Source organism: Aulostomus chinensis, chromosome 1 (genome assembly GCF_037954235.1).
Source record: "Aulostomus chinensis isolate RoL2024-O1b breed Wild chromosome 1, RoL_Achi_v1.0, whole genome shotgun sequence".
In the NCBI taxonomy this organism is placed as follows: Eukaryota; Metazoa; Chordata; class Actinopteri; order Syngnathiformes; family Aulostomidae; genus Aulostomus; species Aulostomus chinensis.
This window is the reverse complement of record NC_141320.1, coordinates 27,142,701-27,170,255: the sequence shown is the minus strand read 5'-3', so window position 1 is coordinate 27,170,255 and position 27,555 is coordinate 27,142,701. Positions and strand designations below refer to the sequence as shown.

At 43.6% G+C, this 27,555-nt stretch overlaps 1 long non-coding RNA gene and 3 other non-coding genes across 4 annotated transcripts in view; 1 reads left to right on the top strand and 3 right to left on the bottom strand.

Moving 5' to 3' along the window:
- Nucleotides 1-8,828, bottom strand: part of LOC147271013 (uncharacterized) — a 42,551-nt gene extending 33,723 nt beyond the window's left edge. The window contains exons 1-4 of the long non-coding RNA XR_015115733.1: nucleotides 8,757-8,828; nucleotides 8,617-8,684; nucleotides 8,473-8,528; nucleotides 7,723-8,388 (exon numbers count right to left, since the gene is read on the bottom strand). This is a non-coding gene — a long non-coding RNA (uncharacterized LOC147271013). The remainder of the gene's footprint in view (nucleotides 1-7,722; nucleotides 8,389-8,472; nucleotides 8,529-8,616; nucleotides 8,685-8,756) is intronic.
- Nucleotides 8,829-13,750: 4,922 nt separating this feature from the next.
- trnal-aag (transfer RNA leucine (anticodon AAG)) lies at nucleotides 13,751-13,833 on the top strand. Its single transcript has one exon. It is a non-coding gene; the product is annotated as a tRNA-Leu (tRNA).
- Nucleotides 13,834-17,201: 3,368 nt separating this feature from the next.
- trnar-acg (transfer RNA arginine (anticodon ACG)) lies at nucleotides 17,202-17,274 on the bottom strand. The gene has a single exon. It is a non-coding gene; the product is annotated as a tRNA-Arg (tRNA).
- Nucleotides 17,275-19,266: 1,992 nt separating this feature from the next.
- Nucleotides 19,267-19,340, bottom strand: trnan-guu (transfer RNA asparagine (anticodon GUU)). Its single transcript has one exon. It is a non-coding gene; the product is annotated as a tRNA-Asn (tRNA).
- Between the last annotated feature and the right edge of the window lie 8,215 nt (nucleotides 19,341-27,555).

The window sequence follows — 27,555 nt, the reverse complement described above, 5'->3', positions numbered from 1 at the left end:
TCGGGTTGTTGTTTTCTGGACTGCAGCAGAACAGGAGCAGCCGGGACTGGAATGTAGAAGTAGGTTATCTTGAAGTTGACTAAGTTATGGTGAACGATATTGTGGTTCAACACTTTAATGAGCTTTAAGGCAAACATATTTCATGAGGAAACAACGCCGGAATTGGACGGATTTCAGCGGCACACAACAACGTATCCGATACACCTCATTGGAAACCTGGTGGTCTAAGACTAAGAAACACCAGTCACCATGAAGAAAGGAACTTTTAGCTGAGTACTCATGTTCTTTTCTGCAGGTTGAATGTGGCATTTGTTGGACAGAAGCGTCTCATCTCAACAAAAGCACCTCTTCAGTGCTGAGGCATGATGGGGCCAGGCATGAGAATGAAGTCCCAGATCCACCAGGATGAACTCAGGTATACAGCCACTCTCCAACTGACTCACAGTTGCTTCATTGATCATTAATTCCTATTCATTTCTTCTCTCCTTCATCTTGAACCATCCAGCTTCCAGGAGGCAGATGCTGGATGAGGCTCTGCTGAATTTCATCCTGAAGGACTGCCAGCCCCTCAGCACTGTTGAGAGGGAAGGGTTCAGGGAACTGGTTCAGGTCCTTGAGCCCCATATGTTTGCCAACCAGAAAGGTTTGTGTGGAAATGATCTAAAGCAGTCGTTGATATCTCCAGTTTATTTCATCTCTAATTTCAATGTATTGATTTACTCTGGGTGTCATTTTCAGACCATCAAACAAACGGTGGCCAAAAAGTACCAGGAGGAACGGGAAGGAGTGAAAAAGGAAGTCCAGCTGCCATGTGGACATCTGTGGACATGGAGGCTCCCTTGGCTCTGACCTGTCACTGCATTAGTGAGAATGAATGTGTTGGGAGTGCAAGACTTTCCACAAAGTCACCCTGCTGACAGTTTGGCCCCAGTCCAAAGAGGCCTGATGGAGGACTGGGCCATCACCAACAAAGTGAAGTGTCTTGTGAGCGACGCAGCACCAAACATGACAGCATCCACTAGACAGCTCCAAATTCACCACTCAGTCTGCACTGCACATCGTCTGAATCTAGGAGTCAGAAAATCCTGTGATCAGATCCCCACTTCCATCATCAGACACAAAGCCAGGAACACTGTCACATCCTTCAGATCAGCACTACAGCCAAGGAGAAGCTGGCTCAGGTGCAGCAACAGATGGGAGGGCCAACCCTGAAACTCATCAGTGAGGTGCCAACACGCTGGAACAGCACACACAGCTGTCAGGGCTGCATGATGAGAGGGAACCACTGTGGGAACCTCTGGCCTCTCTAAGACAGATTTGACTCCACTGACAGCTGAGGAGTTCACCACCATAGGAGAAGCACTTCTAGTTAACAGAGGTCATTCTAGTAGCCTGGTCCCTCTGTGGTTGAGCTATAATTTTAGGAAATATGGTCATTATTCAATGGTGACATCTCTCTGCTGAATAATGTAGAACTAAACGGATCCACTGGACCTTCTTTTTACAAACAGCAGCATGCAGCAGCTGTCCTGAGTGGAAAACTGCACATTTCTGTTGGTGAGAGTTAATCAAGCGATGGACTTTGTCTCTCAACAGAAGCTGAGTGGAAAAACCCTGCAGCTACGAGCGCTTCAGATTCTGAGAGTGATTCTTACGCCATTGGCTGGTTTAACCTGGCGTCTGACCGTGGAGGTGGCCGAGAGGAGCGTGACATGGCTGCACAGGTAAATCAACTATAGCAGAGTTACTCTTTGGCAGCAGGCCAGGCCGACAAATGCTAATGTCTCTGACTGACTGACTGATGAAGTTGGACCATTGGTCAGCCACAATGATGCATGACCACAAATAGTGGCCTGGGTCTTGATGAAGCTCACAAGACTGTTAGCATCATTTTGATGTCATGAGAAACTCTCCCTACATCACTGTAGCATCACTGAGTTTATTAGCAACTCTCACCACAACACTGGAGCCTCATTTTTAGGTTTTTAGCAAGTCTCACCACATCACTGTGGTTTCATTTCTTAGGTTAGTAGCAACTAACTACGTCATTGAAGCATCATTTCTTAGTTTTGTAGCAACTCTCATTGCATCACTTTAGCATCATTTCTTAGGTTCATAGCAACTCTCATTACATCACTGTAGCATCATTTTGAGGTTAGTAGCAACTCTCACCACATCACTGTAGCATCATTTCTTAGGTAAATAGCAACCCTCATTACAACACTGTCGCATCATTTTGAGATCATTAGCAATTCTTCTGACATCACTGTCGCATTATTTGGAGGTTCATAGCTCTTACTACAATACTGTCAGCATCACTTTGAGGTTGTTCGAAACACTTACTACATTACTGTAGGCATCACGAAGTTTATTAGCAACTATCACCACATCACTGTCGCATCATTTTGAGATCATTACCAATTCTTCTGAAATCACTGTGGCATTATTTTGATATTCGTAGCAACAATTACTACATTACTGTCGCATTATTTTGAGGTCCGTAGCAACACTTACTACATGACTGTCAGCCTCACTTTGAGGTTGTTCGAAAATTTCACTCCATTACTGTTAGCATCATTTTGAGTTCATTCGCAATTCTTCCGACATCACTGTCGCATTATTTTGGGGCTTAGTTGCAACTTTTACTACATTACTGTTGCATTATTTTAAGGTTCGTAGCAACTCTTATTACATGACTGTCAGCATCACTTTGAGGTTATTCGAACCTTTCACTCCATTACTGTTAGCATCATTTTGACTTCATTACCAATTCTTGCTGCATCACTGTCACATTATTTTGAGATCATTAGCAATTCTTACTACATCACTGTCGCATCATTTTGAGATAATTAGCAATTCTTACGACATCACTGTAGCATTAAATTGAGTTCATTTGCAACTCTTACTACATGACTGTCAGCATCACTTTGAAGTTTTATGAAACTCTTACTACATGACTGTAAGCATCACTGAGTTGATTAGCAACTATCACTACATTACTGTTGGCATCATTTTGAGTTCATTAGCAATTCTTACGACATCACTGTAGCATTAAATTGAGTTCATTAGCCATTCTTACTTAATCACTGTCGCATCATTTTGAGATCTTTAGCAATTCTTCTGACATCACTGTCGCATTATTTTGAGGTTCGTAGCAACTCTTGCGACATGACTCTCAGCATCACTTTGAGGTTGTTCGAAACACTTACTACATTACTGTAAGCATCACTGAGTTGATTAGCAACTATCACTACATTAGTGTTAGCATCATTTTGAGTTCATTAGCAATTCTTACGACATCACTGTACCGTAAAATTGGGTTCATTTGCAACTCTTACTACATGACTGTCAGCATCACTTTGAGGTTGTTCGAAACACTTACTACATTACTGTAAGCATCACTGAGTTGATTAGCTACTATCACTACATTACTGTTAGCATCATTTTGAGTTCATTCGCAATTCTTCCGACAACACTGTCGCAATATTTTGAGGTTCGTAGCAACTTTTACTACATTACTGTCGCATCATTTTGAGATCATTAGCAATTCTTCCGACATCACTGTCGCATTATTTCGAGGTTCGTAGAAACTCTTACTACATTACTGTAAGCATGACTGAGTTGATTAACAACTATCACTACATTACTGTTAGCATCGTTTTGAGTTCAATAGCAATTCTTACGACATCACTGTCAGCATCATTTTTTATTTACTCGCAACTCAAACCACATGACTGTCAGCATCGCTTTGAGGTTTTTCGAAACTTTCACTCCATTACTTTTAGCACCCTTTTGAGTTCATTAGCAATTCTTACTACGTCACTGTCGCATCATTTTGAGATCATTAGCAATTCTTCTGACATCACTGTCGCAATATTTTGAGGTTCGTATTAACTCTTACTACATGACTGTTGCATTATTTAAAGGTTCGTAGCAACTCTTACCACATGACTTTCAGCATCACTTTGAGGTTATTCGAAACTTTCACTCCATTAATGTTAGCATCATTTTGAGTTTATTAGCAATTCTGACTAAATCACTGTCGCATCATTTTGAGATCTTTAGCAATTCTTCTGACATCACTGTCGCATTATTTTGAGGTTTGTAGCAACTCTTACTACATGACTGTCAGCATCACTTTGAGGTTGTTCGAAACACTTACTACATTACTGTAAGCATCACTGAGTTGATTAGCAACTATCACTGCATTACTGTTAGCATCATCTTGAGTTCATTAGCAATTCTTACGACATCACGGTCGCATCATTTTGAGATCATTAGCAATTCTTCCGACATCACTGTCGCAATATTTTGAGGTTTGTATTAACTCTTGCTACATGACTGTTGCATTATTTAAAGGTTCGTAGCAACTCTTACTACATTACTGTCAGCATCACTTTGAGTTTATTAGCAACTTTCACTCCATTAATGTTAGCATCATTTTGAGTTCATTAGCAATTCTTCCGACATCACTGTCGCATTATTTTTTAGGTTCACAGCAACTCTTACGACATGACTGTCAGCATCACTTTGAGGTTATTTGAAACTTTCACTCCATTACTGTTAGCATCATTTTGAGTTCATTAGCAATTCTTACTAAATCACTGTCGCATCATTTTGAGATCTTTAGCAATTCTTCTGACATCACTGTCGCATGATTTTGAGGTTCGTAGCAACTCTTACTACATTGCTGTCAGCATCACTTTGAGGTTGTTCGAAACGTTCACTCCATTACTGTTAGCATCATTTTGAGTTCAGTTGCAGTTCTTACTAAATCATTGTTGCATCATTTTGAGATCTTTAGCAGTTCTTCTGACATCACTGTAGCATTATTTTGAGGTTCGTAGCAACTTTTACTACATTACTGTGGCATTATTTTGAGGTTCGTAGCAACTCTTAGTACATGACTGTAAGCATCACTGAGTTGATTAGAAACTATCACTACATTACTGTCAGCATCACTTTGAGGTTATTCAAAACTTTCACTCCATTACTGTTAGCATCATTTTGAGTTCATTAGCAATTCTTACTAAATCACTGTAGCATCATTTTGAGATCTTTAGCAATTCTTCTGACATCACTGTCGCATGATTTTGAGGTTCGTAGCAACTCTTACTACATTACTGTCAGCATCACTTTTAGGTTATTCAAAACTTTCACTCCATTACTGTTAGCATCATTTTGAGTTCCTTAGCAATTCTTACTACATCACTGTTGCATCATTTTGAGATCATTAGCAATTCATCTGACATCACTGTCACATTATTTTGAGGATCGTAGCAACTCTTACTACATTATTGTTGCATTATTTAAAGGTTCGTAGCAACTCTTACTACATTACTGTCAGTATCACTTTGAGTTTATTAGCAACTATCACTACATTACTGTTAGCATCATTTTGAGTTCATTAGCAATTCTTATGACATCACTGTAGCATTAAATTTAGTTCATTAGCAACTCTTACTACATGACTGTCAGTATCACTTTGAGGCTGTTCGAAACACTTACTACATTACTTTACGCATCACTGAGTTGATTAGCAACTATCACTACATTACTGTTAGCATCATCTTGAGTTCATTAGCAATTCTTCCGACATTACTGTCGCAATATTTTGAGGTTCGTAGCAACTCTTACTACATTACTGTCAGCATCACTTTGAGTTTATTAGCAACTATCACTACATTACTGTTCGCATCATTTTGAGTTATTTTGCAATTCTTACGACATCACTGTCGCATTATTTTGAGGTTCTTAGCAACTCTTACTACATGACTTTCAGCATCACTTTGAGGTTATTCGAAACGTTCACTCCATTACTGGAAGCATCATTTTGAGTTCATTCGCAATTCTTACTTAATCACTGTTGCATCATTGTGAGATCTTTAGCAATTCTTCTGACATCACTGTCGCATTATTTTGAGGTTCGTAGCAACTCTTACTACATGACTGTCAGCATCACTTTGAGTTTATTAGCAACTATCACTACATTACTGTTCGCATCATTTTGAGTTAATTAGCAATTCTTACGACATCGCTGTTGCATTAAATTGAGGTTAGTAGCAACTCTTACGACATGACTGTCAGCATCACTTTGAGGTTGTTCGAAACACTTCCTACATTACTGTAAGCATCAGTGAGTTGAATAGCAACTATCACTCCATTACTGTTAGCATCATTTTGAGTTCATTAGCATTTCTTCCGACAACACTGTCGCAATATTTTGAGGTTCGTAGCAACTTTTACTACATTACTGTCGCATTATTTTTAGGTTCGTAGCAACTCTTACTACATGACTGTAAGCATCACTTTGAGGTTATTCGAAACTTTCACTCCATTACTGTTAGCATCATTTTGAGTTCATTAGCAATTCTTACTACATCACTGTCGCATCATTTTGAGATCATTAGCAATTCTTCTGACATCACTGTCGCATTATTTTGATGTTCGTAGCAACTCTTACTACATTACTGTCAGCATCATTTTGAGGTTGTTCGAAACTCTTACTACATTACTGTAATCATCACTGAGTTTATTAGCAACTATCACTACATTACTGTAAGCATCACTGAGTTGATTAGCAACTATCACTACATTACTGTAAGCATCACTGAGTTGATTAGCAACTATCACTACATTACTGTTAGCATCATTTTGAGTTCATTAGCAATTCTTCCGACATCACTGTCGCAATATTTTGAGGTTCGTAGCAACTTTTACTACACTACTGTCGCATTATTTTTAGGTTCGTTGCTACTTTTACTACATGACTGTCAGCATCACTCTGAGGTTGTTCGAAACACTTACTACATTACTGTAAGCATCACTGAGTTAATTAGCAATTCTTACTACATCACTGTCGCATCATTTTGAGATCATTAGCAATTCTTCTGACATCACTGTCGCATTATTTTGAGGTTCGAAGCAACTCTTACTACATGATTGTCAGCATCACTTTGAGGTTATTTGAAACTCTTACTACATTACTGTAAGCCTCACTGAATTTATTAGCAACTATCACTACATTACATTTAGCATCAGTTTGAGATCATTACCAATTCTTCTGACATCACTGTCGCATTATTTTAAGGTTCGTAGCAACTCTTACTACATGACTGTCAGCATCACTTTGAAGTATTTCGAAACACTTACTACATTACTGTCAGCATCACTTTGAGTTCATTAGCAACTATCACTACATTACTGTTAGCATCATTTTGAGTTTATTAGCAATTCTTATGACATCACTATAGCATTAAATTGAGGTTAGTAGCAACACTTACTACATTACTGTAAGCGTCACTGAGTTTATTAGCAACTATCACTACATTGCTGTTAGCATCGTTTTGAGTTCATTACCAACTCTTACTACATCACTGTAGCATTATTTTGTGTTCATTAGCAATTCTTCTGACATCACTGTCGCATTATTTTAAGGTTCGTAGTGTGGCAAGGCGAGCGGTGGGGAACAGTTGCCAACAACGCCACCTGGGGGCTTTCACCCCAGGATATAAACAAAATTTCAAAATGACCGGGCTTCCACTTGAACAAAGGCACACAGTTCAAGAGACACAACAGGAAAGGATCGTGATTTCCAATTATAAAATACTTTTATTCGAAAAATAGTTTAAAATGAGCAACAGACTAAATGAATACCAATGGATATAATAAGGAGTGCAAGAGGAATTACCAAAAGGAAAAGGGGACAGGGCTGGGGCTTACCACGACAGCGATGACGAAAAGGGGAGGGATCCAAAAAAACTACACTGCACCCGTGACACAGCAAACCAAAAAAACATGAATAAGGAACCACCACCAGGGGGACCGCTGCTGCTCTGGGCCCTCAACACCTGTCAAAGAAAAGAAAAGAACACCATTAAAAACATGAAATCAAGGCAACCCTCACACACGAACTAAATATCGCTACCACAAATAACCCAACAGAAACTATTTTAAATCCAAATGATCAAAATGGGGAGCAGAAGGCTATAATAATAATAATAATAATAATAATTATAATAATAATAACAATAATAATAATAAGGGTTTTAAACAATAAATCAAATGTAACCCACAAAAACTAACAATAATAATTCAAAGAAAGGAATAACAAATAGAAAAGGAATAAACTCAAGTAATTAAGGAAATGTCTGCCCCTCTAATTAAAACCAGTCTCCAAGGGGGATGGCTCAGCGCCGATGAGGGTCGGGATGCCCTCTCTTGGCCCACGTTGAGGCTCTTATAAAGGCCGTAGTGCACGGCTTTAACCGCCGTTACTGGGATCAGCGCCGTTATGAGCCGAATCAGCAAGAATCCAGACTGAAGAAGAGGAGAAGAGGAAGAACCAAAACAGCAGCGAGGCTCACAGCAGCAATTGACGGCTGCGCACTGCAAAATAAACAAGTTAACCTAATTAAAATGTGGATGAAGGGCATTACAGAATAACAAAAGCTAAGAATAAACATTTCCTACCGGAGAGCAGAATCGTGGCGTCAGACGAGGCAGGAGGAGGAAGCCCGCAGCCCAGACTACACAAACGATGGCCGGGAGAGGATAATCAGAACACCACAGACCATCGGCAGCTTGATATGAAAGGCAGACAACTACGCGTCTTACCCACAGAAAGGGCACCACGCACACACCGGCCTGATGGAGACAGCCCAGCTCCCGGTAACACCACACCGCTGGACGGAGCAAAACCGGAGTAAACACGGGGCCCAGGACACTGAATAATGGAGCAGAGCAAGCATGCATACCTTTGTTTGTAACAAATCTGCTGACCAGCGAGACGCCACCACGCACGGCTGTCTTCTCTGTAAAGGAGGGAGAGGAAGTGGAAAGGATGGAGAAGGGTCGGACCAGGTCTACTTCTAGGTGACCACTCACCATCGTCTTCCACACTGCCCCTCACGGTGGGGAGTGTAGCGCTATCCTGCCACAGTACATTTGTTTCATTCTTTTGCTCTTGCACTTTCATTAAAATGGACTTGACTTGAAAACGTTTTGTTTCAAAATATAGATGAATTCCCAGATTTATAGGTAGCATGAGTATGAAGTTGCACTTGCACCCGGTGGGAAAATGTCCTCTGCATTTGACTCTAACTATGTAGGAGCAGTGGTAGCAGTGTCAGCCTGGGGGCTTGGTCAAGATCAATGACAGGAGTAGCAGACAGGTAATATCCATAGCATGCTTGTTGTTTGAGAGGAGTAAGGGTACACTGTTGGTCTCTCACCTGATGGGCTGTCATCAGCACAAATGATCTGTTCCTAAACATCAAAATCTACCATCCCCCTGATTGTTTTTTACAACTGGAGTACTGGTTAACACTTTAGAAAGCCTTCATTCAGAGCTGTGAAGAACCTTGAACCTGATATCCCAGACATCAAAGTGGGCCACTAACTGGCCAGATGAAGCTATGCTAGGCTGCTGTATCCTGAAGAGCTAAAGTAGCAGCTTCTGAGAGGGATGCTAACCTGGATGTGTTCATCTCCTACTTTAATATCAGCGGCCCAACTTGGAGCTCTGACAGCCTCCAGCTTGTTGTTCCTGTTTCTGCTTCAGTCAACAGGGAACTCCAACCTGCAGTAGAATCTTCAACAACAATGGAATAGAAAAGTGAGGAAGAAAAACTAGAATAAACTTACAAAGCTGAGAAATGTTCATGAAGAAGAAAGGCACACGTTATGATTGAGGCCAGAAACTAAAACTCCACACCAAATGTACTTTGACTTGTAGGATAATGAACTTGAATGTGTTGAAACAGCAGATCAATGAATCCACTACCACACAACAAGATGATGACCCCCTACCACAAGATGGCGTCACAGATCCTGATGCTCTGAGCAGGAAACACAGAGCAAAACATTACAACAAAGCTCCTGTTGTTCCCTCCAGGAAAAAAAGTGGCTCTGATGAGAAGAAGGATCCCAGCGTCCTCTGAGGATCCATGGCCGCACCATTGGGTAGAAGGACGATGGGGTCGGCACCAGGAGGAACCGTGGTGTCTCCGATGCAGGGAAGATGGAGCAGTGAAGAGGCCACATTGTGGCGTCCTAAAGAGGACATTTGGTGGAGCCTGAGACAGCAAACATCACGCCCCCTTCATCAGAAGAACCACAGCACCAGAAGAAAGAATCCTGGCAGTGACGACAGGGAGGATCAGGGTGACCTCCTCACCTCCACCTTTGAACCTTCAAATGAACTTTAAAAAGCTTTAGAGTGGAGAAGGATTTTAAAACATTTTATTGTTTTTTCCTTTCATTCTCATTTGTGTGATTGTCTGATTTATTAGAAATAAACACTGTCTGCTGGGTTTACATTGACTGTGATTCTCTTTTTGCATGCAAGTTGAAAGTTCTACCAATAAAAACCACAAGTATTTGAAGACCAAAGGAAGAACCCCCAAAGTCAGGACCCTGAGATCAAAGTGAGCGCTCTGATCTCAGAGGTCTGGGATATTTCTCATCCCATGGCCCTTCAAATAAGAGCCCTGTGTCTCTGTCTCAAAGTTTTCAAACCGTATTTGTTGTTTAAATTAAAACCAGATGACCACTGTGGTCCTTCTTACACGGTAAGTAAAGCACAGATGCCCTGGTGGACCTGTTTGCACCCTGGACTTTGAATCCAGTGACCTGAGTCCAAGTCTCAGTCCCAGCAGGTTTCCTGCAGCCTTCAGCAGAGCTGCCATGTTTCTCTGTAGAGAAGTAAGTGATGCTCTCAGCAGGTTGAGGGCACCACCAACAAGTGAGGTATGAACCTCTGACTTCCTTCTTGTCAAACAGGAAACTCCTAATACCTCATTTGAGTAAAGTACCTCATATTCCTGACATCCAAGTAGTAGTGAAGTGGAGGAAGAAGGGAGGAGATCTCCAACAGGATCCTTCTTTCCTCTGTCCTCCTTGATCTCATGGATCACCACAGTCAAGGGGAGACCCAAGCTCCCGGATGGATCTGGCACTCAGGAACTGCTGAGTTTTCCAGTGGACTTTGTTCCATCCATGGTTCAGGAACAGGACTCCTCCTGGTTAACCTGGTATCTTTCCACCCAACTGTGGGTTCTTGGAGAATTTTTCATGTCATGTCAAGAAATCAGGCTGGTGGGTTTTTCAATGAGAGAAATTCTGGTAACTTAATTAAGTGGCATGTTTGTTGAAGCAGTAATTAACTGATAAATTAAGGAAGGCCTGGCCAGTCTTTGCTCCCAGGTCATACGATGGAGTTAGAAAGTCCTGAATCAATCTGGAGTTCCTTGATTTCCTTGTGGTTCATGATCCTTTTGCCAGTGTAGTCTGGAACAAGAGCAAGATGAACCTCCAAATAGCAACAGGTTGATTGCAGGTGATGTCAAGTGGTATTTAGAGGAACTTCGTCCTTGTGTTTGGTTCCATGGTGGAAGGGTGAGCACTCTGGACTCTGGATCCAGTGATCCCAGTTCAAGTCTTGGTGGGACCTTCCTGTCTGGAATGTGTCCCATGTAACAAACTGATCAAGAGATGCAATGTGGTTCTAATGTTCTGGTTCATTTCTTACTGCCATGAACTCAGACTGTGTGTTTAATGTTAACAATAAATGCAACAACTAAGGAGCCAGTAGCTCCTGTGGAAAAAATTCTGCTTTGTCAGTGAATTAATTCAGTCTGCATCTAAGTTTCTGTCAGGATGGTTGAGGCACTGCGTTCAGGTCGCAGTCTCTCCTGGAGGCGTGGGTTCGAATCCCACTTCTGACAAAGGACATTTTCTCCACATTCCTATGCATCCACAATGGTACATTCCAAACCCGGCTGAAGCTGCTCTCCACTGAGGGGAGTGAGTGGTTGAACTGGCAGCAGAGGAGGCAAAGGAGCTTCCCTGTGACGGTCCAACATCGCCTGGTTTCCTCCAACATGGAGCAGCCACCAAACTCTAACTTCAATGTTGGATCAAAGTCTGCTGATGAAATGTGTTTTCTTTCAAGTCACATTTTGTCCATTAACTTCATAATCAGAGACTCCATCTCATCACATGACTAAAGTCTGGGTTCTGTATTGGTGGTAAAATATCCTTCCATGCCCCTCACTAGTTTGCACACAGAAAAGCATATTTTACTGGTTTCAGATCTCTTAGCTTGTTCTCTCTCTTAAAGCAGCTGAGGCAGCTTTCATTGTGTGATTCATTTTAAAATATAAATATGGAACAGAACCATTGGAATCAGATGTCAGGACATTTGAAGGAATGTCAATCTCCTGTTGAAATGTTGCAGTGTGCAGCTGAGGCTCTCTGGCAGTGGCACCAGGAGCCACAATGGCAGAACCTGGACCCTCCTGGAGGAGAACCACAGGTGAGGGCCTTCTTGGCTCCAGATTGATGGAAGTCAAGTGTCTGAGGCTGTTAGCAGCCATGAAGTTGATCTGGTTGGCACTGGTATTTGTTCTTGCTGCAGCTCAGGAGTGATTCAGGAGAAGAGTTTCAGAACAGCCAAAGTTGGGGACTGGAATTTAAAAATGTCACCTGGAACCAGACAACCTTGGGAGGCAAAAGCTCCAATCATAGCCACTCAGGGTGGATGACAGCTTCTTCTGCTGCTGCATCTGACAGTCAGAGCATCAAGTCAAGAAAACATCACCATCTTGTAGTTCCAAACCTCCACCTGTCAGATTCAGCTACTTCTTATTGTGGGACTTTAAATTTGAACACAATGGAATTTGGACAAGGAGTTTTCCTTCAAGCCCAAACATCATCGTCCAGCCTGCAACCAGAGGTCCATCAGTTATCATGGAGCCACAGGTGGAGTCTGGATTCTTTTCTAGAATGAGACGGCAATGACAGTCCTGCCAAGTGACATCACTGACATGACTGGATGACTTCAGTCACGTGACTGGATGACTTCAGTCACATGACTAGATGACAGTGTAGATGCCAATGTAGAGGTTGGGGAAATAGTCTCTGAGAATCCAGCTTGAACCCACAGCCTCCTTGTTTTCCAAAAACCCAAACAGCGACCATCAGTCTCCCTCCAATCCTGTACTTGGGTAAACAACAAAAACAGAGTAAAAGTCTCTGGCAACATATTTGTTTCCTGTAGGGTTTCTTCATGTATGTGTGGTGTACCTGCTTTCCCAGAGGACTGCCATCTTTGTTCTGTGGGCTGACATGTTTTAGTGTCAGCACAGGTCATAGCGCTGAGACTGAACTCTCATTCTCCTCCAAGTATTATTTCCACCTCACACTCCTGCAGATATTCAAGTGAACAGGGAACACAAATTTATGCTCAACTTCTCCTGTGTACTCATCCACAGTCACTAAACAACAACCAAACCAAACAAAAGGGGTTTGCTAGCGTGGCGATCAGCTGTAGTTCACCATCTTATCCAGGTCACATGACTCAGGAGTAGTGTGGCCGTCTGGCAACCAAAGGGTGGCTGGTTTGATCCTCACTTTCTCCAGTGACCATGTCAAAGTGTCCTTGAGTAAGATACTGAACCCCTAAATACTTCTGATGAGTAGGTTGGCTCCTTGCATGGCAGCCTTCAGCATCAGTGTGTGAGTGTGTGTGAATGAGAGGACATTGTTCAGCTCCTTGAGTGCTGCTGAGGTAGAAAGGCTCTGTACAAACTGAGTCCTTTTACCATTTCTTTCCTGCTTCTAGCGGCGCTGTTGTCACTTCCTGTGACCGTGGAGGGAAAGGGTCCCTCTTCAGAATAAGTTTGATATCATGATGTTACTTCCTCTTCAACATGCCTTTAGCAGACCAACTCAGAGAGCAGCACAGTGAGGTAGTGTGGCCGAGCGGTCTAAGGTGCTGGATTAAGGTTCCAGTCCTCTGAGGAGGCGTGGGTTCAAATCCCACCACTGCCATCATGTCCCAGGTCACTGGAGAGGTGTGGCAGGTCTCTCACTGCCTCTCCTTTCTCTTCCACTGAGGTCTTCAAACCTGTGACCAAAAGAAGAGCCCTCTTCTGAGTCCACAGACCTGACCATCGCTGCTCTGACTGCCAGGTTACCTCCTGGTGATCAGAGTGAAGTCAATGGGGAGGTAGTCAGTTGTTCCTCTGTTTTTTGACAGAGGCTTCATTGTGAATTAAATAATTTTAATTCTTTACTTGACATTTCACGCTGTTTCGACTGAAAAAGACGAGTTCCTGGAGAAGATCTTCTAGGGGTCCAGGTTAAAGCGGTGCCCCAGCTGGCACCAGGTGCTGACCCAGGTCCTGCATGGGAGATACTGTCAGTTCTGTTCTGCCCTGCTCACAACCACAGGCTGGTGTTGAGGCCTGCAGCAACCAGGGCCCCAGTCACCAAGAGTATAAAGGCTGGTCATTGTGGCAGTGGGAGGAGTCAAAATGAAGACCGACCAATGAGAGCAGAACGTTCCTGGAGAAGTCAGAAGAACTTGACCATGTTTCCTACAGTACCCAGGAGGCCTGGTAGTTGTTGAAGGAAGCTCCAAAAGCAAAGAGCAGACAGCAGGATATCAAAAGAAAAGATCCAGACACTAAAACTACAAGTAGAAACAAGAAGAAATACTAAAAGCTTTGGAAAGATACTACAAGGTTGGATATACATTATTATATACACTACTATTCTCACTGACTCCTAAAGAGGGACAGGAAACATTAGAATGTGGATCAGATCAGCTGATTTCAGTGTTGAGTCCATCCCTCCATCCACTTTCTATTCTTATCCTTTAAGGGTCACGGGGGGGGGGGGGGTGAACAATGTCACCTGAATGATCCCAGGTGACATTGTTCAAGAGGCAGGGTTCACCCTGGACAGGTCACCAGTCCATCAGGAGAAATGAGGTGGTCGGTATCATGCAACCTAAACTAAAACATTCGTCAGATCAAATTCAGATTAAAGCAAGAGGCTCCAGATCAAAGTCAGAATTCCTGATGATGTCATCAGGGCTTTGACAGTAGCTAGAATTCTGTCTTTGATCTCAGGAGAACATGAAAGAAACACAACTGAGGAAAGTAGAGGAGAACATTCAGCTTCATTAGAAACACTTGAACTGTTGAACAGTAGAATTTGTTTGAAACAGTTTACAACACTGAGTGACAGGATTGAAGAGGGAAGATTTTTCTACTTTGAATTTAATTCTAACTTTAAACTGGGGATGAACATTTTTAGTCGTTCATATTCTAACACAGAGAGGAAGTCATGTCATTCCCTTTTTAAAAAAAGAAAAACATGTGAAGCTCCTCCCCCCAGCTCCAGATGGACAGACAGACATGAGAGAGGCACGGAAGCAAAGAAGTGTTGTGCTCCTCTCCAGTGCTCTGGTGTTGTTGTGTTCTTCTCAGCTCCATCATGTAGACCTGCTGGCACTGGGCGCTGGTGGAAGTTTGCAGCTCTCACTGGAAAGTCCTGAGGCTCCTCCCACTCTGAAGCAGGCAGTTGCTCCCAGCCAGCCCACACTTTCACTCTCTGGTGTAGGAGTGAAGAACAAAATCAGAATCAAGAACCATCACTCTTTCATTGGGGCTCCTTTCTCCTTGTTCTGATCCAGAAATTCAACAGCTTCTATCATTGATTGACAGGAAATGTCAGTGATAGACTAGGATTTTCTGCTGTGCTGTCAAATTAACTTTGATCAAAGCTTCACTCTTCAGGTGTGAAAGTTTTTCAGTCCAAAGACATGAGAATGAGGACGAGGCTGATTGACCCTCTAAACTGACTCTAGGTGGCACTGTGAGGGTGAACGGTGTCTGTCTCTATGTGGTGGCCCTGTGATGGACTGGTGACCCTCCAGGGTGAACCCCCCTTCATGCTGAAAGCTGCTGAGACAGGACCCCCCCCCCCACAACCCTGAACAGGATAAGTGGAAGAAAATGGTTGGATGGATGAATGGATGGATGGATGGATGGATGATGGATGGATGGATGAATGAATGGATGGATGGATGGATGAATGAATGGATGGATGGTGGATGGATGGATGGATGGATGGATGGTGGACGGATGGATGGATGCATGGATGGATGAATGAATGGATGGATGAATGGATGGATGAATGAATGAATGGATGGATGGATGATGGATGGATGGATGGATGAATGAATGGATGGATGGATGGATGAATGAATGGATGGATGGATGGTGGATGGATGAATGGATGGATGAATGAATGAATGGATGGATGGATGATGGATGGATGGATGGATGAATGAATGGATGGATGGATGGATGAATGAATGGATGGATGGATGGTGGATGGATGGATGGATGGTGGACGGATGGATGGATGGATGGATGGATGAATGGATGGATGAATGGATGAATGAATGAATGGATGGATGCATGGATGGATGAATGGATGGATGAATGGATGGATGGATGGATGGATGGATGGATGAATGAATGGATGAATGGATGGATGAATGAATGAATGGATGAATGAATGAATGGATGGATGGATGAATGGATGGATGAATGGATGGATGGATGGATGGATGGATGGATGGTGGGCTACAGTTCAGTCACTGTCTCTTGCTCCCACAGTGATTCGATCGTCCTACCAACACAGCAGGACTCACCAGGAGACAATGGATTGTCAGTCATTTTTCACTGGCAGCACTGGAGCAGGAGCCCTCAAGGTCTCCACTGGCATTGGTGGACTCCAGGATGTGTTTGGACCTACAGAAATGCACAACCTGTTCATGGCAACACTTTCATGTATTTAGCCCTGCTCCCAGATCTCTGCTACAATTTTCATGTCATAATATCATACAACAGTTCAATGTTGACCCTTCCACCACCGTTCCACTGAAGCAGAGGTCACTGGCAGTGTTGCACATGTTGGGAGGAGCCTGTGGCTCAGTGTTTGACTCCCAAGCCTCTGGAATAAAACACAAGGAACAACTGACCACCTCACCATGACTTCACCCTGATAACCAGGAGGTAACCTGGTAGTCAGAGCAGCGGTGCTCAGGTCTGTGGACTGAACAATGTCCCCTCATTCACACATACATCACTCTTTCATTGGGGCTCCTTTCTCCTTGTTCTGATCCAGAAACTCAACAGCTTCTATCATTGATTTGACAGGAAATGTTGATGACACACTGGGATTTTTGCTCTCCTGCTGTCACTGTCAAGTGCAGCTGAACATGAGAGGAAGCAGGATCATTCATGTGTTCATGTTTCCAGCAGACAAGGAGGAAACCTGGGAGGACTTCAGGGACTTTGATCAGTGGTTCTCACTTCATCTTCTCAGTATAAAGTTCAAAGCGAGCTGGCCAGGAGTTGAACCTAGAATCTTCTGATCCGTAGTCAGACGCGTTATCCATTGCGCCACCAGGCCTGTGAAGAAGCTGCTATGTTCATGTGTGCTTGCTTTTACAGAAAATCCCAACAAGGTGGTGGCATTTTCAGGGGACACAATGGTGCAGTGGTCAGCACTGTGGCCTCCCAGCAAGAAGGTTCAGCTCTCCTCCTATTTGGTTGCTAGGAACCTGAATCAGTCCTCAGTGGAGCGGTGCTGCTGAGGCTGAGTGAGGCTGAGTGAGGGACTGAGCAGGAGCCAGCAGGTCCAAGCAGGTTCAGGCAAACTCCCCTCAGTCCACCAACATCAAAGCAGAGGAACTGAGTTCATCTAACAAAATGATTCATATCATCTCCACTTGGAATGTTCTGGAACTACAAGTACACTTAAAATGGCTGACTTATGACAACAGAAGGAACTTTGAAGTAGATTTGATTTATTTAAGTCAGTGACAGTCATTTTTTCAAGAATTTAGTTCAGGTAACTTCATTGTTTTACTAAGATGAGCTTTAATGTTATACCATTGAAACAAGACCTTCATGTATTTATGATGACATCACCAATAGGAGCCTTCAGTCTGTCAGGGGGTAGAGTTCAGTCACCACCAATGACATCAGAGTCAGAGTTAGAGATCAAAGACAGACATTAAAGTCTCTCTTATTAAAAAAAATTAAAGTGTTATATCTTTGAAAATATACTGCAATACATGAAATATTATATTTACATGAATGGTAACCTCGTTCTTATATTCTTTAATATACTGCAATAGTAATGGACCCTCTATGACACTGTAGTGATGAATCTATCAAGGAGTAAAAATGATTATAATCAGAGAATTTTGAAGTCAAGTTTGAGATCAGTTTGATCCTCTCTCTCCCTCCCCCCTCTCTCTCCCTGTCTCCCCCTCTCTCTCCCTGTCTCCCTCCCTCTATCTCTCTCTCCCTCTCTCTCTCTCTCTCTCTCAGGAGCTTTTAAATTAATATTTTAATAAAACAGAACAGGAGACTGAAGAGTGATCACTCAAACCCACAGGCTGAATGGGACATCTCTTAAAAACATTGAACCACTGAGTAAAACCATAGAAGCGCTCCTGTCTAGTCGGTGCTAACAAGTTAGCTGTTGAGTGAGTCCAGCTGTGCTGTCTAGGAATCCTGGTCAAAAGCCTCCACTCATCAAACAGCTGGTGTGTTGGTGGATCTGTGGATCCTGCTGGAAGAAGCAGGATGGAGCTCTGAATGGTTCCTGTCTCAAAGAGCTTCTCTGTGCAGCTCCCATCAGCTCCTAAAAACAGGAAACCAGCAGATTCACTGTTGAACAGTGGCATTAAAATGTCTCAAAAGCTGTCCTGTCCACCATTTGTTGGTGCAAAGACATTTAAAAACACCAGTTGAACATTTTCCAAAGTTGCTCTCACCTTCTTTCAAACACCTGGAATGATTTCCTCCAAACCAAAAGAAACTGGTGAAAAAAACAACAACAAAAACTCCTGGAGAATCAAACTCCACCCTCTGCTCCAACTGGACTTGGGACTTCAAATGACCCCCATTAAAAGCCTGCCTGCATCCCCATTCACTGACTGTTGTGCTGTGGGTCTCCTGGACAAACATGGCAGGATCCTCTTGATCTCCAGGAGAATAAAAGAGGGAACCCTAGAAAACAAGTCAGCGTGAAAGAGGAGCAGATTTTAAAACTCCTCATCATTTCCACCTCCAGGAGTGAAGCCTCCCGGGACCCAAGAGGCTCCAGCTGGCAGAGCTCTCACTCATTTCTCCACCACCTCGCTAACCTGAGCTGGAGCATCTGAGAACCAAACAGTGACCCCCTTCACTCCAGAGCCGACTCCACAAACTCTGAGCCCCCACTTTACCCACAGCCAGCAGGCCTCCTCAACACTGCATGACACACGACGACTAAATTTAACACTTCTCATCAAGAGATCAGTCACAGGTGTCTACTGTGGAGGGTCAGTCTGTCCGTCCACATTCAGATCATTAACACAGCGACTCCTAAGCACCAGTAGAGCCTGTTCATCGTCCCTGGGTGGGCTCGAACCACCAGCCTCTCGGTTAACAGCCGAGCGCGCTGACCGATTGCGCCACAGAGACTCTGAGTCACTGCTTTTCCTGAAGAGTTTTCAGGCTAAATTCAGTGTGTGAGGTCCACACTGCACATTTGAGGGACCATGAAGGACAGAGGAGAGTCTGACTGTCATGGTGAAAGCCTTCAGCACTAGAACTGAAACAGCCCCACCATCTTAACCCCCCCAGACCAAACAGGCTTCATCAGAAACAGACCCCCCTCCTAGAACATCCAGAGATCATCAGTCTGATTAATAGAACATGACAAACAAACAAGAACATGTTATTGTTTGATCAGAAGCTGAAACAATGTTTCTATGTTTGTCTGTTCTGGTCTGAATGAAAGAGGAGGTTTTCTTGGTCATGTGACGTGGATGAGAGTTCAACTAGATCTTCCTGCTTCAACAGGATTTTAGTTTGTTGGGATTTTGTCAAAGACACCAACCAAACCTCTGAGTGGTGCAGATGTCTGCTGCCTCCTCAGAGCAGACTGGAGCTCAGCCTCACTCACCTGTGGGAGCCCCAGCAGAGCCACCGTGTGATGGAGTTTCAGTTCAGGCTCCAAGGTCCTGGATTGAATTGGTGTTTTGTGTTTTTAGGCCTCCTGGCACCATCAATGGTGCCAATGGTGGAAGTCCTCTTCCACACAGAGGACTGATTTTTTAAAGTTTCATCCTCAACAAGATTCCATAAACCCTGTCGTCCAGAGGCTCTTCGTTAGAACGGACGGCACGACGTGGAAATGGCTGACTTATTGTGGTCAACGTCATGCTTTGTTTTGTTTTGTTTGCCCTGCTTTTAGCAAGCCCAGTGATCCAAGTGTCTTCATTAGAGGCCTGACAGACTGGAGGCATGTGCACCAAAGAGTAGAGGAGCATGAGAGAGGCATGGCACAGAGGCAGTGTGCTGAGGCCTATTTTTGAAACTGCTCCAGAGCAAGACTGGCCACCTCCTTGAGGGAAGACAGCTGACAGGACACCGTGAGCAGGTTAAGAAGCAGGGCTGGACTGGGACCAAAAAATGGCCCTGGCATTTCTCATCCCTGGCAGCCCTCCATGGTTATTTACACGATATGTGTAAGCACACGCCATACCAGAGGATGTATGCGCACATTTTGAAGTTTCAAAAATTAAAATAAAGTGCAGTATTCTACATGGAAGACAGTAACCATGTTAAAAGAGTGATACTCTTTCACTACTCAGAGACCTTCTTCTTCCACTACACGTTCCAACACCTGACGTCTCTTCTTCCCAGTCCAGCCCTGGAAGAACGCGTCGAGTTTTGGAAATTCGGCTGCTTTTCTTTTCCGGAGTCTCTCTTTTTCGGCTCCTCCTTTCTCCTTCCTCTTACTGGGCAACATTCTTCATGGCTTCTGACTGCAAGGCGGCCGCTGAGTGGTGGCACTACAACTGGATGGGTCTGTTTCTCATTTTAACACAAAAACAAACTAACTGCTGTTTCTGCGTTTTTACCAGAAATATATATTTTGAAATGCCTGCTCACACCGGCCCATCCGGCTACATCCACCAAACTTTACACACATAATATAATATAATAATATAATATAATACCCCTGAACACAAGCCCCAAAGCAGTAGTTGTTTTGTTTTTCTTCATAAAGGAGGTGCACAGTCATGACTACGATATCTCTGGCAACAAACATGGAAGGGGCTTTGGGGTCTTGTGTTTCAGCTCTGTAACTTCTGGATGGCTGAAAATGTCAGAATCAGTCCTCTCACTGACATCAACCATTGGTGTGACTTTTGGTGGCTTCAGCTCAAATGAAACCAGGGAAGAGGGGCCAGACTTTGAGCAGCCCCTTAGGGTTAGTGGATGCCCCGGGACTGTGCTTGGGCCCCTTAGCACCTAGATGGCTGAAATTCCCAGCACATGCTACTCTGGGGCATCACACTATGTGTGTAAAGTTTGGTGGATGTAGCCCAAGTAGAAACACCAGAACCCAGATTTGATCCTCAATTCTGCTCCAAAAGGCTCTCGGAGTGCAGAAGTCCCAGACCCTGATTTTGCCCAGTTTCACAAGGGGATAGTTTTTTCTCTTTGAACCAAGGAAGTTGAAATTTGAGTGTGTTGTTCTGTCCTCCATAAGGATCACATCTGTGCTGGTTTGACCCCCCTAAGTCCTTTCTGCTGTCCGTAAAGGGCGTGGCAAAGTCCAGTAAAGTCTTTAAATGAAGCATCGTAACTGGTCAAAGTTGCTCCAAATGAGATGAGCTTTCTGGGAGGAGTTCACACCTCTGCCAGAAACCAATATTTAAAACTTTGAAGCCCCACCTCCTTCCTGAAGCTACTTCCTGTTTGGGAGGGGGTTCTAGAATTATTCCTCCAGATTATGATTTCATAAAGTTTCAGGTCTGTATCCACTGGAGAGGCCAATGAGAGCAAAAGAGCAACAGGGTCAAAGGTCAACAGGCCTCGTGTCTCAGCCAGGCCTCAAAGGGTTAAGTGAGCCTTTTGGAGCTCCTTTGAAAAAAGGCCTGACACCAATCTTGTTCAGGACCAACATGAAGAAGGATCTTTGGAACATTTTCACATCTTTAAGACGGCCTTGACTCCTTTTTATAGCAGGAGTCACTGAACAGCACAAAGCTGCTATTGCAGCCATCAGGCCTCATTTCTGATCAGTTATTATTGTTGAAACAAAGCTGAATATCAATTATTGATTTTTATTGTCATCATTTTGAACACCTGATGAGAGAAACACAATAAAAACATTTGAAAAGGAAGGATCAGAGTGTTGTTGTACTGCAATACTACAGTACAGCATCAGAGACACTCAGTTATTGATTGCCTGAATGATTGATTTCCCCAGAAGAGGAACAGCTTTGTTGGAGCAGTAAAAATACACACATCAGAACGACAAAGTTACATTGGAAAAGAAACTACATGACATTACCAGCACAACATCTGAAGAACAGTTAGGATCAATTTAACTGGCCAGATAGTTAGGATTTCTTTAATGATATCCTTGATGAACCCAGACATCAGAGTGGTTTGTTCCCCTCAATCATAAATCTGTAAATACAGCGTGAAGTGATGGAACTAAAAGGCCACCTCTGAGTGCAGGAGTGAGCCTCTGTGACGGATGTGACGTCAGCAGACCGCCATTCGTTTGAGTCATTGTTTATATTCTTAATGCTGATTGGTCGATCTATAATGGTGACAAATGGTCTTCGTAGGTAGAATAAACATCCAGAAATTAAATGAATTTGTAGATTGTCTTATTAATCAAAAGATGAAGTATTAAAAATATTTGTTTTTTTTCCTCGGAGTGAGCGACAACTACCGGATTTTCTCACAGAAGAACGGGGGGCGACTTCCACGGAAGCAGATGTTTGTAATTCCTGGGGCACTAAAATCCATTTCATATTATTCTTTCTTGAACAGCGAATATTATGGAAATAAAATTTATATTTCTCGCCAGAAATGTCCTTAAAATGCTTTTTAAAAATCAAACCTATCTTGAAATGACACTCGTCCGTAATGGCGTCCTTAGCAACCAACATAGCAACAGTAGAAATGTGACACTGTAACGACTCTCTTCCGAGAGGTGAAAGATTCACCGTAATAACGAACAAACCAAAGATTCTACACAAGAACTGAGCAAAGATTATGAAAACAAAATGCATATTTCTCTCTAGAAATGTCATCAGAATGCTTTATTAAATCAAAACTATCTTGGAAGAAGGCACTTTCCTCCGAAAATGACAGGAGCGGCGGCCATGTTTTTGTTTTGAGAGGCCCGCATGAAAGAGTCACATGAGGGAAGGGGGTATGGGGTCATGGGGGGGGGGGGGGGGGCGATCCCAGGTGACATTGTTCAAGAGGCAGGGTTCACCCTGGACAGGTCACCAGTCCATCAGGAGAAATGAGGTGGTCGGTATCATGCAACCTAAACTAAAACATTAGTCAGGTCAAATTCAGATTAAAGCAAGAGTCTCCAGATCAAAGTCAGAATTCCTGATGATGTCATCAGGGCTTTGACAATAGCTAGAATTCTGTCTTTGATCTCAGGAGGACATGAAAGAAACACAATTGAGGAAAGTAGAAGAGAGCATGGCAGCATGATGGTGCAGTGGGGAGCACTGTGGCCTCACAGCAAGAAGGTTCTGGTTTGAGTCCAGGCTCGGGTGGGGAATCTTTCTGTGTAGAGCCTGTATGTTCTCCCCATGAATGCGTGGGTTCTCTCTGGTACTCCAGCTTCTTCCCACTGTCCAAAGACATGTAATTGGGGACGAGGCTGATTGGACACTCTAAATTGACCGTAGGTATGAATGTGAGTGTGAATGGTTGTTCGTCTCTGTATGCTGACCCTGTGATGGACTGGTGACCTGTCCAGGGTGAACCCCGCCTCTGGCCTGTAGATGCTGGGATAGGCTCCAGCCCCCCCCTCGACCATCAGTGTAGGTCTTTTGTTAATTGCATGCCACATGAAATTATTGTTGGTCAGTTTTCTAGCGACTGTCTCACAGTGGCAAGACAAGAACACTTCTACTTTTAATGTTGACAGTTTGTTCAACACTGAACTTCATCCAGTACCATGTTGTCAAACACTGGAACCTCCACAGCACCTGAACAGGGACTTGAACCCTGGACCCTCAGATTAAAAGTCTGATGCTCTACCCTCTGAGCTCCTCAGGCTCTTTCGACAGCATTGAGACAGGAACAGAAACACCTGTGAAGGTCAAACTGATGCTTTCTTGACTTGTTCAGTCCTCCATGTTGAAGTCCACCATGCTTTTGATTGGCTCTGATTCTCTGTTGCAAAATCCAAAAAAAGGCTCCAAAAATGTCCTGAATGTCACAAGAATGCACAGGACAAGATGTTAGTTTCCTTCATGTCTGCAGTTCCTCCACTGGAAAGTAAAGTCAATGCTGCTCCTCTGCTGAAACCTGGGATCGGACCAGGGACCTTTAGATCTTCAGTCTAAGGCTCTCCCAACTGAGCTGGTTCAGTTCTGAGTGAGGGCCCTGCTTCTCTCATTTATAATCTCTTCCACTCTCACTGGACCTTAGAGAGGATTGGAGCTTCTGAAGTCCTGACACATTGAACAGTTCTCCAGGACCATTTTTGATGGATGTCTGAATCACACCAGCCTTTTTTGTTTGTCTTCTTGCACCACCGTGCCGCCCCTACTAGTCGTCTACATATCAATGTTCTCAGTATTGCACGAACATTCACATCAGTATTGTGCTAATATTTTATTTCCTGGCTCTTCAATCCTCCTATTATGAAGTTGATTGCTTCAGCGACCAGGAGATGTTATCATTGGCAGCTAGTTTACTATTATTGCTGCTGCTGTTGTTGGTTGTGTGTCTGTCTTCCATCCCCCTGTCCCTCTGTCTTTCTCTCTGCTTGTCTTTCACCCTCATCTTGTTCCCATCTTTTTGTCATTCTCTCCCTCCTTTCTCTCTGTCTTTTGTCTTTCCTTCTCTATATTTGTCTTCTGCTGTCTGTCCTGTCCTGCTCTCTTTCAACAACCAACCAGTCAAAGCAGACGTCCGGTTAAAAAAATATGATAAAAGAACTCTTGGTTTGATTTGGCTTGAGGCATGAAGAAGATAGGATTGTTTTCCTTTCATTTTAGAAGCTTTTCCAGATTCATGAAAAGATCATCAATCAGTGCAGTATTTCAGACAGACTTCTGGTCCGTGAGGATGAGGAATCCAGCACAGATCCACAGAACTCCAACTGCCATCTTTGATGGTTCCTTTACAGTCTGTAGGGTGGAGAGATCCTCCTGAGTCTGGCTTGGAATGTTTGTCTGTGGATGTGTTGGCCCTGTGATGGACTGGTGACCTGTCCAGGGTGAACACGGCCTGTCGCCCAAAAGCTGCTGGGATAGGCTCCACCCCCTCATGACCCTGAACAGGATAAGCAGAAGACAATGGACAGAAGTCCTGACACATTGAACAGTTCTCCAGGACCATCTTTGATGAAGGTCTGGATCACACCAGCCTTTTTTGTTTGTCTTCTTCCAGTTGCCTCAACATTGTGTGAGCCAATAATTCCACATCTGTACCAGACACACCTCTGGTTGGTGGGTTGATGGATCTTTCTGTTCTAACAGTGTCTTTTATCTTGCTTTTATCTTTTCTATCTTTTCTTTGTATCTGCATTCTGTGGTGCACGGTGGCTCTGGAAGAGCGCTCTAACTATTGTCACTGTACCCCCCCCCCCTACAACGAAAATAAAAGATTCTGATTCCGATTCTGACACACACACACACACACACACACACGTGTATCAACATGATGTTCCGAATGTTTCACTGTCTGTGGTTGTCCAGCTCTCCTTGTCTCTTCACTGTCATTGTCAGAACTCTGAGCAGTCTTCCTCTCCAGGTGATGTCTCTGAGTGATGATGATTGCTGTCTGTTCAACCAGCTTCATTTGTTGATATCTGAGAAGGACTGAAGACAGCAAAGTGTGCTGATTGGCCAACAACCCCTCACAGGTCAAAGGTCACTGCTCTGAGGCAGACCAGTTTACTGTAACAGTGGTGGCACCATCCACTGCTGGCGCTCTCTTCAGTGCTTCTTGTTTCTGCCCTTTGTGTGTGAGCTCCTAGAGCAGCTGGTCCGCCCCCCCCCCCTTTTCTTTTCTATTCCTCTAATTTATTTTTTGATTTTCTATTTTTGTAATTCATCATCGATCTCGGCTCACGGTCGCTACACTCTTGACCTCCTGTGAGCCTTGAAGAGAGAGAAGCCACCTTTGTGTTGGAGAAGAGCAGCTTAGTCCAGGCAGCCAGCAGCCTGAGACCAGAGGGTAGCCAATCAACGCGCTTCCCTTCTTCATCGAGCGAATCTCAGCGGGAGCCACGGTCGACGAGGTGGAGGCTTTGGAGGCCGTCCTCCCACCAGTTCGTTGGAGAGGCGTCGTACATCGATGGGAGAATCCAGCTGAGAACGTAAGCCGGTTACGTTGGTTTTCACCGATTCAGGCCTGGACTCCTGTCTCGCTGCCAAACTCCGCCTGACTCCGTAGAGCTGGTCAGCCTCCACTCAGTCCTCTTCATTTGGTTGGAGGTCACCATCGTTCATCCTACACACCTTTCCACCTGCCTCTTAGCCGTCTACTTGAAGCTCAGATAAATCCAGGCTAATTCATACCTGCTACTCAATATGGGCCTTAATTACTCTGCTGGAATTGTCACTCTGTCTTAAGTGTTTGCTTAATTGTATTAAATCCTCTTTAATTTCCAAGAAGTCTTCCAACTCATTCATTCATGCAAGCCACTGATCCACAAGACCTCATTGATGAGCTTCAACCTGAGACTGATTGTTTCTCATTGGACGAGACACCCATTCAATGAGACTCATTGTCAGTCCATTGAAATCTACTGGTGTTCCTGGTGAGTTGATTTAACAACATGAGCTGACAGAATCTACGTTCAGGTAGGAACCACCACATCCAGGGGTCTGGACCTTTGAGCAGGCAGAGCCATCAAAGTAGCAGACTAAGCTAGCAGACATTAGCATTGAGAAGAAACTGATACCTGAGCCTACTTTTGGGTCTGGTCAAGTGATGACACAATAATATGACATCATTGTCAGACTGACGCCTGCTCAACACTGACCAAACGCCGCCCTATTGCATTGTGGGAAATTTCTGCTTGGCTCGCGTCCATCAAAACACACAAAGAAATTTCTCCAGAATCAGGATTGACAGTGGATACAATTGATTCCACACTGGTTTCAAGTGCAGGTGTGGAATTTCAGACACAGTCTGTGTTTATGTTGTTCATTCAGTGATTTTTCTTACAATTCCCAATCAAAGCCCCACATTGCTAATGAACTCAAATTGATGCTAACAGTAATGTAGTGATAGTTGCTAATAAACTAAGTGATGCTGACAGACATGCGGTTAGAGTTTCGATTAACCTCAAAGTGATGCTGACAGTAATGTAGTAAGAGTTGCTTCGAACCTCAAAGTAATGGGACAGTGATTTCAGAAGAATTGCTAATGATCTCAAAATGATGCGACAGTGATGTCGTAAGAATTGCTAATAAACTCAAAACGATGCAAACAGTAATGTAGTGATAGTTGCTCATAAACTCAGTGATGCTTACAGTCATGTAGTAAGAGTTGCTAAAAACCACAAAATAATGCGACTGTCATGTCGGAAGAATTGCTCATGATCTCAAAATGATGCGACGGTAATCTAGTAAGAGCTGCTAATAAATTCAAAATGATGCTAACAGTAATGTAGTGAAAGTTT